Below are 13,594 nucleotides of genomic sequence, written 5' to 3'. Positions count from 1 at the left end.
ATTCTGAACTTTCTTCTCTTACTCAGTCTCTCCATCACTCCCAAACAACTCACTCTACTCCTCTCTCTTCCAGGCCCTTTACCTTCAAAATCCGATCTTTTCTGTTCCTTCAGTACACTGTCCTTGAATAGGACACACTTCCCTCTCCACACACTGCACAGGTCTCTTTGTTAGACCTATGCTTCCTACGAACAAACATTTTTTGATGGATCTCCTAAATATACGGGCTGGGCAAATTTATCTAGAATATAAAAGGAGTGAACTATTTGATCTCCTGTCAGAAAAATCCCAACACTAATGTAGAGTATGTCACCTGCCTACAATACAGCAAGCATTTCCTGCACTAATAAATGCTGGTTAAATCATGGTTTCTGTATTTCTATATGCGCCTTTATATGCAGTTACATCTCAGATCAGTAAAGCAAGCATCAGCAAGACCAACAGACCTGCCTTTAATGTGCCAAAGCAGTGGTTCCCAACCTGTGGGCAGGGGACCACTGGGGGTCCTCGAAGCCTCCACAGGGGGTCCGCAACTGCTTAAAAAATGTAATAATATTAGGTCCCAGCTATCAGTAATGACTCATTGGGGGTCCCCGGGCTCCAGTATTGATAAAATGGCGGTCCACAGAAGTCAAGAGGTTGGGAACCACGGTGCCAAATCATTTGAACAAAGGCATCCCCAGATGTTATTTATATGGTTTGTGTAGGAAGTTGGCTCTGTATGCACTATTTCAAAGTAATGAATAGTATGCACAGAGTCCAAGGGTTCCCCTTAGAGGTAAGATAGTGGCAAAAAGAGATAATACTAATGCTCTATTTTGTGGTAGTGTGGTCGAGCAGTAGGCTTATCAAAGGAGTAGTGTTAAGCATTTGTTGTACATACACACAGGCAATAAATGAGGAACACACACTCAGAGACAAATCCAGCCAATAGGTTTTGTTATAGAAAAATATATGTTCTTAGTTTATTTTAAGAACCACAGGTTCAAATTCTACATGGAATATCTCATTTGAAAGGTATTGCAGGTAAGTACTGTAGGAAGTTGGCTCTGTATGTGCTATTTCAAAGTAAGGAATAGCATGCACAGAGTCCAAGGGTTCCCCTTAGAGGTAAAATAGTGGTAAAAAGAGATAATACTAATGCTCTATTTTTGTGGTAGTGTGGTCGAGCAGTAGGCTTATCCAAGGAGTAGTGTTAAGCATTTGTTGTACATACACATAGACAATAAATGAGGTACACACACTCAGAGACAAATCCAGCCAATAGGTTTTGTTATAGAAAAATATATTTTCTTAGTTTATTTTAAGAACCACAGGTTCAAATTTAACATGTAATATCTTGTTTGAAAGGTATTGCAGGTAAGTACATTAGGAACTTTGAATCATTTAAATTGCATGTATACTTTTCAAGTTATTCACAAATAGCTATTTTAAAAGTGGACACAGTGCAATTTTCACAGTTCCTGGGGGAGGTAAGTTTTTGTTAGTTTTACCAGGTAAGTAAGACACTTACAGGGTTCAGTTCTTGGTCCAAGGTAGCCCACCGTTGGGGGTTCAGAGCAACCCCAAAGTTACCACACCAGCAGCTCAGGGCCGGTCAGGTGCAGAGTTCAAAGTGGTGCCCAAAACGCATAGGCTTCAATGGAGAGAAGGGGGTGCCCCGGTTCCAGTCTGCCAGCAGGTAAGTACCCGCGTCTTCGGAGGGCAGACCAGGGGGGTTTTGTAGGGCACCGGGGGGGACACAAGCCCACACAGAAATTTCACCCTCAGCGGCGCGGGGGCGGCCGGGTGCAGTGTTAGAACAAGCGTCGGGTTCGCAATGGAAGTCAATGAGAGATCAAGGGATCTCTTCAGCGCTGCAGGCAGGCAAGGGGGGGCTTCCTCGGGGAAACGTCCACTTGGGCAAGGGAGAGGGACTCCTGGGGGTCACTTCTGCAGTGAAAGTCCGGTCCTTCAGGTCCTAGGGGCTGCGGGTGCAGGGTCTTTTCCAGGCGTCGGGACTTAGGTTTCAGAGAGTCGCGGTCAGGGGAAGCCTCGGGATTCCCTCTGCAGGCGGCGCTGTGGGGGCTCAGGGGGGACAGGTTTTGGTACTCACAGTCGTAGAGTAGTCCGGGGGTCCTCCCTGAGGTGTTGGTTCTCCACCAGCCGAGTCGGGGTCGCCAGGTGCAGTGTTGCAAGTCTCACGCTTCTTGCGGGGAGATTGCAGGGTTCTTTAAAGCTGCTCCTTTGGATAAAGTTGCAGTCTTTTTGGAGCAGGTCCGCTGTCCTCGGGAGTTTCTTGTCGTCATCGAAGCAGGGCAGTCCTCAGAGGATGCAGAGGTCGCTGGTCCCTTTGGAAGGCGTCGCTGGAGCAGAGTTCTTTGGAAGGCAGGAGACAGGCCGGTGAGTTTCTGGAGCCAAGGCAGTTGTTGTCTTCTGGTCTTCCTCTGCAGGGGTTTTCAGCTAGGCAGTCCTTCTTGTTGTTGTTGCAGGAATCTAATTTTCTAGGGTTCAGGGTAGCCCTTAAATACTAAATTTAAGGTGTGTTTAGGTCTGGGGGGTTAGTAGCCAATGGCTACTAGCCCTGAGGGTGGGTACACCCTCTTTGTGCCTCCTCCCAAGGGGAGGGGGTCACAATCCTAACCCTATTAGGGGAATCCTCCATCTGCAAGATGGAGGATTTCTAAAAGTTAGAGTCACCTCAGCTCAGGACACCTTAGGGGCTGTCCTGACTGGCCAGTGACTCCTCCTTGTTGCTTTCTTTGTTCCCTCCAGCCTTGCCGCCAAAAGTGGGGGCCGTGGCCGGAGGGGGCGGGCAACTCCACTAAGCTGGAGTGCCCTGCTGGGCTGTGACAAAGGGGTGAGCCTTTGAGGCTCACCGCCAGGTGTTACAGCTCCGGCCTGGGGGAGGTGTTAGCATCTCCACCCAGTGCAGGCTTTGTTACTGGCCTCAGAGTGACAAAGGCACTCTCCCCATGGGGCCAGCAACATGTCTCTAGTGTGGCAGGCTGCTGGAACTAGTCAGCCTACACAGACAGTCGGTTAAGTTTCAGGGGGCACCTCTAAGGTGCCCTCTGGGGTGTATTTTGCAATAAAATGTACACTGGCATCAGTGTGCATTTATTGTGCTGAGAAGTTTGATACCAAACTTCCCAGTTTTCAGTGTAGCCATTATGGTGCTGTGGAGTTCGTGTTTGACAAACCCTCAGACCATATACTCTTATGGCTACCCTGCACTTACAATGTCTAAGGTTTTGTTTAGACACTGAAGGGGTACCATGCTCATGCACTGGTACCCTCACCTATGGTATAGGGCACCCTGCTTTAGGGCTGTAAGGCCTGCTAGAGGGGTGACTGACCTATACTTGCATAGGCAGTGAGAGGCTGGCATGGCACCCTGAGGGGAGTGCCATGTCGACTTACTCGTTTTGTTCTCACTAGCACCCACAAACTGGCAAGCAGTGTGTCTGTGCTGAGTGAGAGGTCTCCAGGGTGGCATAAGACATGCTGCAGCCCTTAGGGACCTTCCTTGGCATCAGGGCCCTTGGTACTAGAAGTACCAGTTAGAAGGGACTTATCTGGATGCCAGGGTCTGCCAATTGTGGATACAAAAGTACAGGTTAGGGAAAGAACACTGGTGCTGGGGCCTGGTTAGCAGGCCTCAGCACACTTTCAATTGTAAACATAGCATCAGCAAAGGCAAAAAGTCAGGGGGCAACCATGCCAAGGAGGCATTTCCTTACACAACCCCCCCCCCCCAAACGAAAGAGGATGAGACTAACCTTTCCCAAGAGAGTCTTCATTTTCTAAGTGGAAGAACCTGGAAAGGCCATCTGCATTGGCATGGGCAGTCCCAGGTCTGTGTTCCACTATAAAGTCCATTCCCTGTAGGGAGATGGACCACCTCAACAGTTTAGGATTTTCACCTTTCATTTGCATCAGCCATTTGAGAGGTCTGTGGTCAGTTTGAACTAGGAAGTGAGTCCCAAAGAGGTATGGTCTCAGCTTCTTCAGGGACCAAACCACAGCAAAGGCCTCCCTCTCAATGGCACTCCAACGCTGCTCCCTGGGGAGTAACCTCCTGCTAATGAAAGCAACAGGCTGGTCAAGGCCATCATCATTTGTTTGGGACAAAACTGCCCCTATCCCATGTTCAGAGGCATCTGTCTGCACAATGAACTGCTTAGAATAATCTGGAGCTTTTAGAACTGGTGCTGAGCATATTGCTTGTTTCAGGGTGTCAAAGGCCTGTTGGCATTCTACAGTCCAGTTCACTTTCTTGGGCATTTTCTTGGAGGTGAGTTCAGTGAGGGCTGTCACAATGGATCCATATCCCTTCACAAACCTCCTGTAGTACCCAGTCAAGCCAAGGAATGCCCTGACTGGAGTCTGGGTTTTTGGAGCTACCCAGTCCAGAATAGTCTGGATCTTGGGTTAGAGTGGCTGAACTTGGCCTCCACCTACAAGGTGGCCCAAGTAAACCACAGTTCCCTGCCCTATCTGGCATTTGGATGCCTTGATAGAGAGGCCTGCAGATTGCAGAGCCTTCAAAACCTTCTTCAGGTGGACCAGGTGATCCTGCCAGGTGGAGCTAAAGACAGCAATATCATCAAGATAAGCTGTGCTAAAGGACTCCAAACCAGCAAGGACTTGATTCACCAACCTTTGGAAGGTGGCAGGGGCATTCTTTAAACCAAAGGGCATAACAGTAAACTGATAATGCCCATCAGGTGTGGAGAATGCTGTTTTCTCTTTTGCTCCAGGTGCCATTTTTATTTGCCAGTACCCTGCTGTCAAGTCAAAGGTACTTAAGAATTTGGCAGCACCTAATTTGTCTATGAGCTCATCAGCTCTAGGAATTGGATGGGCGTCTGTCTTGGTGACAGAGTTGAGCCCTCTGTAGTCCACACAAAACCTCATCTCTTTCTTTCCATCTTTGGTGTGAGGTTTGGGGACTAAGACCACTGGGCTAGCCCAGGGGCTGTCAGAGCGCTCAATTACTCCCAATTCCAGCATCTTGTGGACTTCCACCTTGATGCTTTCCTTAACATGGTCAGACTGTCTAAAGATTTTGTTTTTGACAGGCATGCTGTCTCCTGTGTCCACATCATGGGTACACAGGTGTGTCTGACCAGGGGTTAAGGAGAAGAGTTCAGGAAACTGTTGTAGGACTCTCCTACAATCAGCTTGCTGTTGGCCAGAGAGGGTGTCTGAGTAGATCACTCCATCTACTGAGCCATCTTTTGGGTCTGATGACAGAAGATCAGGGAGAGGTTCACTCTCTGCCTCCTGATCCTCATATGTTACCATCAACAGATTCACATCAGCCCTGTCATGGAAGAGCTTAAGGCGGTTCACATGGATCACCCTCTTGGGGCTCCTGCTTGTGCCCAGGTCCACCAGGTAGGTGACCTGACTCTTCCTTTCTAGCACTGGGTAAGGGCCACTCCATTTGTCCTGGAGTGCCCTGGGAGCCACAGGCTCCAGAACCCAGACTTTCTGCCCTGGTTGGAACTCAACCAGTGCAGCCTTTTGGTCATACCAAAACTTCTGGAGCTGTTGGCTGGCCTCAAGGTTTTTGGTTGCCTTTTCCATGTACTCTGCCATTCTAGAGCGAAGGCCAAGTACATAGTCCACTATGTCTTGTTTAGGCTCATGAAGAGGTCTCTCCCAGCCTTCTTTAACAAGAGCAAGTGGTCCCCTTACAGGGTGGCCAAACAGAAGTTCAAAGGGTGAGAATCCTACTCCCTTCTGTGGCACCTCTCTGTAAGCAAAAAGCAGACATGGCAAGAGGACATCCCATCTCCTTTTGAGTTTTTCTGGGAGCCCCATGATCATGCCTTTTAATGTCTTGTTGAATCTCTCAACTAAGCCATTAGTTTGTGGATGGTATGGTGTAGTGAATTTGTAAGTCACTCCACACTCATTCCACATGTGTTTTAGGTATGCTGACATGAAGTTGGTACCTCTGTCAGACACCACCTCCTTAGGGAAACCCACTCTGGTAAAGATACCAATGAGGGCCTTGGCTACTGCCGGGGCAGTAGTCGACCTAAGGGGAATAGCTTCAGGATACCTAGTAGCATGATCCACTACTACTAGGATGTACATATTTCCTGAGGCTGTGGGAGGTTCCAGTGGACCAACTATGTCCACACCCACTCTTTCAAAGGGGACCCCCACCACTGGAAGTGGAATGAGGGGGGCCTTTGGGTGCCCACCTGTCTTACCACTGGATTGACAGGTGGGGCAGGAGAGGCAAAACTCCTTAACCTTCTGGGACATATTGGGCCAGTAGAAGTGGTTGACTAACCTCTCCCACGTCTTGGTTTGTCCCAAATGCCCAGCAAGGGGAATATCATGGGCTAACGTCAGAATAAACTCTCTGAACGACTGAGGCACTACCACTCTCCTAGTGGCACCAGGTTTGGGGTCTCTGGCCTCAGTGTACAGGAGTCCATCTTCCCAATAGACCCTATGTGTTCCATTTTTCTTGCCCTTGGACTCTTCAGCAGCTTGCTGCCTAAGGCCTTCAAGAGAGGGACAGGTTTCTTGTCCCTTACACAGCTCTTCCCTTGAGGGTCCCCCTGGGCCTAAGAGCTCAACCTGATAAGGTTCAAGCTCCAAAGGCTCAGTTCCCTCAGAGGGCAGAACTTCTTCCTGAGAAGAGAGGTTCTCTTTTTCTGACTGTGTTGCAGTTGGTTTCCCAACTGACTTTCCTTTTCTCTTGGTAGGCTGGGCCATTTTTCCAGACTCCAGCTCTACTTTTTCACCCTGTGCCTTGCATTGTGCTCTTGGTTTTACACACACCAGTTCAGGGATACCCAGCATGGCTGCATGGGTTTTTAGTTCTACCTCAGCCCATGCTGAGGACTCCAGGTCATTTCCAAGCAGACAGTCTACTGGGATGTTTGAGGAGACCACCACCTGTTTCAGGCCATTGACCCCTCCCCATTCTAAAGTTACCATTGCCATGGGATGTGCTTTAGTTTGATTGTCAGCATTGGTGACTGTATAAGTTTTTCCAGTCAGGTATTGGCCAGGGGAAACCAGTTTCTCTGTCACCATGGTGACACTGGCAACTGTATCCCTCAGGCCCTCTACACTTGTCCCATTAATAAAGAGCTGCTGCCTGTATTTTTGCATGTTAGGAGGCCAGGCAGCTAGTGTGGCTAAATCCACCCCACCCTCAGAGACTAGAGTAGCTTCAGTGTGGACCCTGATTTGCTCTGGGCACACTGTTGATCCCACTTGGAGACTAGCCATTGCAGTGTTACCTGGATTGGAGTTTGGAGTGGAACTTTTCTTGGGACAGGCCTTGTCTCCAGTTTGGTGTCCAGACTGACTACAGTTTCGACACCAGGCCTTTTTGGGATCAAAGTTTTTACCCTTGTACCCAGGATTGTTTTGTGAAGAGGCTCTGGGCCCACCCTCCTGTGCAGGTTTTTGGGGGCCTGTAGAAGACTCTTGACTATTTTTATTTTTGGCTGTCTCACCACCCTTCCCCTGGGGAGGTTTTGTGACCCCTTTCTTTTGGTCACCCCCTGTGGAAGTTTTGGACACCCTAGTCTTGACCCAATGGTCCGCCTTCTTTCCCAATTCTTGGGGAGAAATTGGTCCTAGGTCTACCAGATGCTGATGCAGTTTATCATTGAAACAATTACTTAACAGGTGTTCTTTCACAAATAAATTGTACAGCCCATCATAATTACTTACACCACTGCCTTGAATCCAACCATCTAGTGTTTTCACTGAGTAGTCTACAAAGTCAACCCAGGTCTGGCTCGAGGATTTTTGAGCCCCCCTGAATCTAATCCTATACTCCTCAGTGGAGAATCCAAAGCCCTCAATCAGGGTACCCTTCATGAGGTCATAAGATTCTGCATCTTTTCCAGAGAGTGTGAGGAGTCTATCCCTACACTTTCCTGTGAACATTTCCCAAAGGAGAGCACCCCAGTGAGATCTGTTCACTTTTCTGGTTACACAAGCCCTCTCAAAAGCTGTGAACCATTTGGTGATGTCATCACCATCTTCATATTTAGTTACAATCCCTTTGGGGATTTTCAACATGTCAGGAGAATCTCTGACCCTATTTATGTTGCTGCCACCATTGATGGGTCCTAGGCCCATCTCTTGTCTCTCCCTCTCTATGGCTAGGATCTGTCTTTCCAAAGCCAATCTTTTGGCCATCCTGGCTAACTGGATGTCCTCTTCACTGGGGTTATCCTTAGTGATTTCAGAGTTGTTGGTCCCTCCTGTGAGGGAACCAGCATCTCTGACTATTATTTGTGGAGTCAGGGCTTGAGTAGCCCTGCTCTCCCTAAGTAGGACTGGAGGGGGGGAATTTCCCTCCAAGTCACTATCTTCATCCTCTGAGTTGCCACCCTCAGAGGGGTTGGCCTTTTAGAACTCTGCCAAAAGCTCCTGGAGCTGTATTTTGGTAGGTTTGGGGCCCATTGTTATTTTCTTTAGTTTACAGAGTGACCTTAGCTCTCTCATCTGTAGATGGAGGTAAGGTGTGGTGTCGAGTTCCACCACAGTCACATCTGTGCTAGACATTTTGCTTCTAAAAGTTGGAGTACTTTTTAAGAATCTACAACTAGTTCTAGGTTCTAATTCAAACTTTTACAAACTTTTAAACTCTAAAAGAAATGCTAAACAGGATCTAACACAAGGCCCTAGCAGGACTTTTAAGAATTTAGAAAACTTTTCAAATTGCAAAAATCAATTTCTAATGACAATTTTGGAATTTCTCGTGTGATCAGGTATTGGCTGAGTAGTCTAGCAAATGCAAAGTCTTGTACCCCACCGCTGATCCACCAATGTAGGAAGTTGGCTCTGTATGTGCTATTTCAAAGTAAGGAATAGCATGCACAGAGTCCAAGGGTTCCCCTTAGAGGTAAAATAGTGGTAAAAATAGATAATACTAATGCTCTATTTTGTGGTAGTGTGGTCGAGCAGTAGGCTTATCCAAGGAGTAGTGTTAAGCATTTGTTGTACATACACATAGACAATAAATGAGGTACACACACTCAGAGACAAATCCAGCCAATAGGTTTTGTTATAGAAAAATATCTTTTCTTAGTTTATTTTAAGAACCACAGGTTCAAATTTAACATGTAATATCTTGTTTGAAAGGTATTGCAGGTAAGTACATTAGGAACTTTGAATCATTTCAATTGCATGTATACTTTTCAAGTTATTGACAAATAGCTATTTCAAAAGTGGACACAGTGCAATTTTCACAGTTCCTGGGGGAGGTAAGTTTTTGTTAGTTTTACCAGGTAAGTAAGACACTTACAGGGTTCAGTTCTTGGTCCAAGGTAGCCCACCGTTGGGGGTTCAGAGCAACCCCAAAGTCACCACACCAGCAGCTCAGGGCCGGTCAGGTGCAGAGTTCAAAGTGGTGCCCAAAACGCATAGGCTAGAATGGAGAGAAGGGGGTGCCCCGGTTCCGGTCTGCTTGCAGGTAAGTACCCGCGTCTTCGGAGGGCAGACCAGGGGGGTTTTGTAGGGCACCGGGGGGGGACACAAGCCCACACAGAAATTTCACCCTCAGCAGCGCGGGGGCGGCCGGGTGCAGTGTAGAAACAAGCGTCGGGTTTGCAATGTTAGTCTATGAGAGATCAACGGATCTCTTCAGCGCTGCAGGCAGGCAAGGGGGGGCTTCCTCGGGGAAACCTCCACTTGGGCAAGGGAGAGGGACTCCTGGGGGTCACTTCTCTAGTGAAAGTCCGGTCCTTCAGGTCCTGGGGGCGGCGGGTGCAGGGTCTTTTCCAGGCGTCGGGACTTAGGTTTCAGAGAGTCGCGGTCAGGGGAAGCCTCGGGATTCCCTCTGCAGGCGGCGCTGTGGGGGCTCAGGGGGGACAGGTTTTGGTACTCACAGTCGGAGAGTAGTCCGGGGGTCCTCCCTGAGGTGTTGGTTCTCCACCAGCCGAGTCGGGGTCGCCGGGTGCAGTGTTGCAAGTCTCACGCTTCTTGCGGGGAGTTGCAGGGGTCTTTAAAGCTGCTCCTTGAAACAAAGTTGCAGTCTTTTTGGAGCAGGTCCGCTGTCCTCGGGAGTTTCTGGTCGTCGTCGAAGCAGGGCAGTCCTCAGAGGATTCAGAGGTCGCTGGTCCCTTTGGAAGGCGTAGCTGGAGCAGAGTTCTTTGGAAGGCAGGAGACAGGCCGGTGAGTTTCTGGAGCCAAGGCAGTTGTTGTCTTCTGGTCTTCCTCTGCAGGGGTTTTCAGCTGGGCAGTCCTTCTTCTTGTTGTCGCAGGAATCTAATTTCTAGGTTCAGGGAGAGCCCTTAAATACTAAATTTAAGGGCGTGTTTAGGTCTGGGGGGTTAGTAGCCAATGGCTACTAGCCCTGAGGGGGTACACCCTCTTTGTGCCTCCTCCCAAGGGGAGGGGGTCACAATCCTAACCCTATTGGGGGAATCCTCCATCTGCAAGATGGAGGATTTCTAAAAGTTAGAGTCACCTCAGCTCAGGACACCTTAGGGGCTGTCCTGACTGGCCAGTGACTCCTCCTTGTTATTCTCATTATTTTCTCCGGCCTTGTCGCCAAAAGTGGGGGCCGGGGCCGGAGGGGGCGGGCAACTCCACTAGCTGGAGTGTCCTGCGGTGCTGTGACAAAGGGCTGAGCCTTTGAGGCTCACCGCCAGGTGTTACAGCTCCTGCCTGGGGGAGGTGTTAGCATCTCTACCCAGTGCAGGCTTTGTTACTGGCCTCAGAGTGACAAAGGCACTCTCCCCATGGGGCCAGCAACATGTCTCTAGTGTGGCAGGCTGCTGGAACTAGTCAGCCTACACAGATAGTCGGTTAAGTTTCAGGGGGCACCTCTAAGGTGCCCTCTGGGGTGTATTTTGCAATAAAATGTACACTGGCATCAGTGTGCATTTATTGTGCTGAGAAGTTTGATACCAAACTTCACAGTTTTCAGTGTAGCCATTATGGTGCTGTGGAGTTCGTGTTTGACAGACTCCCAGACCATATACTCTTATGGCTACCCTGCACTTACAATGTCTAAGGTTTTGTTTAGACACTGTAGGGGTACCATGCTCATGCACTGGTACCCTCACCTATGGTATAGTGCACCCTGCCTTAGGGCGGTAAAGCCTGCTAGAGGGGTGACTGACCTATACTTGCATAGGCAGTGAGAGGCTGGCATGGCACCCTGAGGGGAGTGCCATGTCGACTTACTCGTTTTGTCCTCACTAGCACACACAAGCTGGCAAGCAGTGTGTCTGTGCTGAGTGAGAGGTCTCCAGGGTGGCATAAGACATGCTGCAGCCCTTAGAGACCTTCCTTGGCATCAGGGCCCTTGGTACTAGAAGTACCAGTTACAAGGGACTTATCTGGATGCCAGGGTCTGCCAATTGTGGATACAAAAGTACAGGTTAGGGAAAGAACACTGGTGCTGGGGCCTGGTTAGCAGGCCTCAGCACACTTTCAATTGTAAACATAGCATCAGCAAAGGCAAAAAGTCAGGGGGCAACCATGCCAAGGAGGCATTTCCTTACAGTCAGACTGTCTAAAAATTTTGTTTTTGACAGGCATGCTGTCTCCTGTGTCCACATCATGGGTACACAGGTGTGTCTGACCAGGGGTTAGGGAGAAGAGTTCAGGAAACTGTTGTAGGACTCTCCTACAATCAGCTTGCTGTTGGCCAGAGAGGGTGTCTGAGTAGATCACTCCATCTACTGAGCCATCTTTTGGGTCTGATGACAGAAGATCAGGGAGAGGTTCACTCTCTGCCTCCTGATCCTCATCTGTTACCATCAACAGATTCACATCAGCCCTGTCATGGAAGAGCTTAAGGCGGTTCACATGGATCACCCTCTTGGGGCTCCTGCTTGTGCCCAGGTCCACCAGGTAGGTGACCTGACTCTTCCTTTCTAGCACTGGGTAAGGGCCACTCCATTTGTCCTGAAGTGCCCTGGGAGCCACAGGCTCCAGAACCTGGACTTTCTGCCCTGGTTGGAACTCAACCATTGCAGCCTTTTGGTCATACCAAAACTTCTGGAGCTGTTGGCTGGCCTCACGGTTTTTGCTTGCTTTTTCCATGTACTCTGCCATTCTAGAGCGAAGGCCAAGTACATAGTCCACTATGTCTTGTTTAGGCTCATGAAGAGGTCTCTCTCAGCCTTCTTTAACAAGAGCAAGTGGTCCCCTTACAGGGTGACCAAACAGAAGTTCAAAGGGTGAGAATCCTACTCCCTTCTGTGGCACCTCTCTGTAAGCAAAAAGCAGACATGGCAAGAGGACATCCCATCTCCTTTTGAGCTTTTCTGGGAGCCCCATGATCATGCCTTTTAATGTCTTGTTGAATCTCTCAACTAAGCCATTAGTTTGTGGATGGTATGGTGTAGTGAATTTGTAAGTCACTCCACACTCATTCCACATGTGTTTTAGGTATGCTGACATGAAGTTGGTACCTCTGTCAGACACCACCTCCTTAGGGAAACCCACTCTGGTAAAGATACCAATGAGGGCCTTGGCTACTGCAGGGGCAGTAGTCGACCTAAGGGGAATAGCTTCAGGATACCTAGTAGCATGATCCACTACTACTAGGATATACATATTTCCTGAGGCTGTGGGAGGTTCTAGTGGACCAACTATGTCCACACCCACTCTTTCAAAGGGGACCCCCACCACTGGGAGTGGAATGAGGGGGGCCTTTGGATGCCCACCTGTCTTACCACTGGCTTGACAGGTGGGGCAGGAGAGGCAAAACTCCTTAACCTTGTGGGACATATTGGGCCAGTAGAAGTGGTTGACTAACCTCTCCCACGTCTTGGTTTGTCCCAAATGCCCAGCAAGGGGAATATCATGGGCTAAGGTCAGAATAAACTCTCTGAACGACTGAGGCACTACCACTCTCCTAGTGGCACCAGGTTTGGGGTCTCTGGCCTCAGTGTACAGGAGTCCATCTTCCCAATAGACCCTATGTGTTCCATTTTTCTTGCCCTTGGACTCTTCAGCAGCTTGCTGCCTAAGGCCTTCAAGAGAGGGACAGGTTTCTTGTCCCTTACACAGCTCCTCCCTTGAGGGTCCCCCTGGGCCTAAGAGCTCAACCTGATAAGGTTCAAGCTCCAAAGGCTCAGTTCCCTCAGAGGGCAGAACTTCTTCCTGAGAAGAGAGGTTCTCTTTTTCTGACTGTGTTGCAGTTGGTTTCCCAACTGACTTTCCTTTTCTCTTGGTAGGCTGGGCCTTTCTTCCAGACTCCAGCTCTACTTTTTCACCCTGTGCCTTGCATTGTGCTCTTGTTTTTACACACACCAGTTCAGGGATACCCAGCATGGCTGCATGGGTTTTTAGTTCTACCTCAGCCCATGCTGAGGATTCCAGGTCATTTCCAAGCAGACAGTCTACTGGGATGTTTGAGGAGACCACCACCTGTTTCAGGCCATTGACTCCTCCCCATTCTAAAGTTACCATTGCCATGGGATGTGCTTTAGTCTGATTGTCAGCGTTGGTGACTGTATAGGTTTTTCCAGTCAGGTATTGGCCAGGGGAAACCAGTTTCTCTGTCACCGTGGTGACACTGGCACCTGTATCCCTCAGGCCCTCTACACTTGTCCCATTAATAAAGAGCTGCTGCCTGTATTTTTGCATGTTAGGCGGCCAG

The 13,594-nt window shown here is 49.1% G+C and overlaps 1 protein-coding gene across 1 annotated transcript in view; it reads right to left on the bottom strand.

The window, feature by feature from the left end:
* Nucleotides 1–13,594, bottom strand: part of MEGF8 (multiple EGF like domains 8) — a 338,669-nt gene that overhangs the window by 119,464 nt on the left and 205,611 nt on the right. The gene's annotated exons all lie outside the window — the stretch shown is intronic.

The sequence above is a fragment of the Pleurodeles waltl genome, chromosome 7 (genome assembly GCF_031143425.1).
Source record: "Pleurodeles waltl isolate 20211129_DDA chromosome 7, aPleWal1.hap1.20221129, whole genome shotgun sequence".
Taxonomy (NCBI): domain Eukaryota; kingdom Metazoa; phylum Chordata; class Amphibia; order Caudata; family Salamandridae; genus Pleurodeles; species Pleurodeles waltl.
The sequence above is the reverse complement of the archived record's forward strand: the minus strand, read 5'-3'. Positions and strand labels throughout refer to the sequence as shown.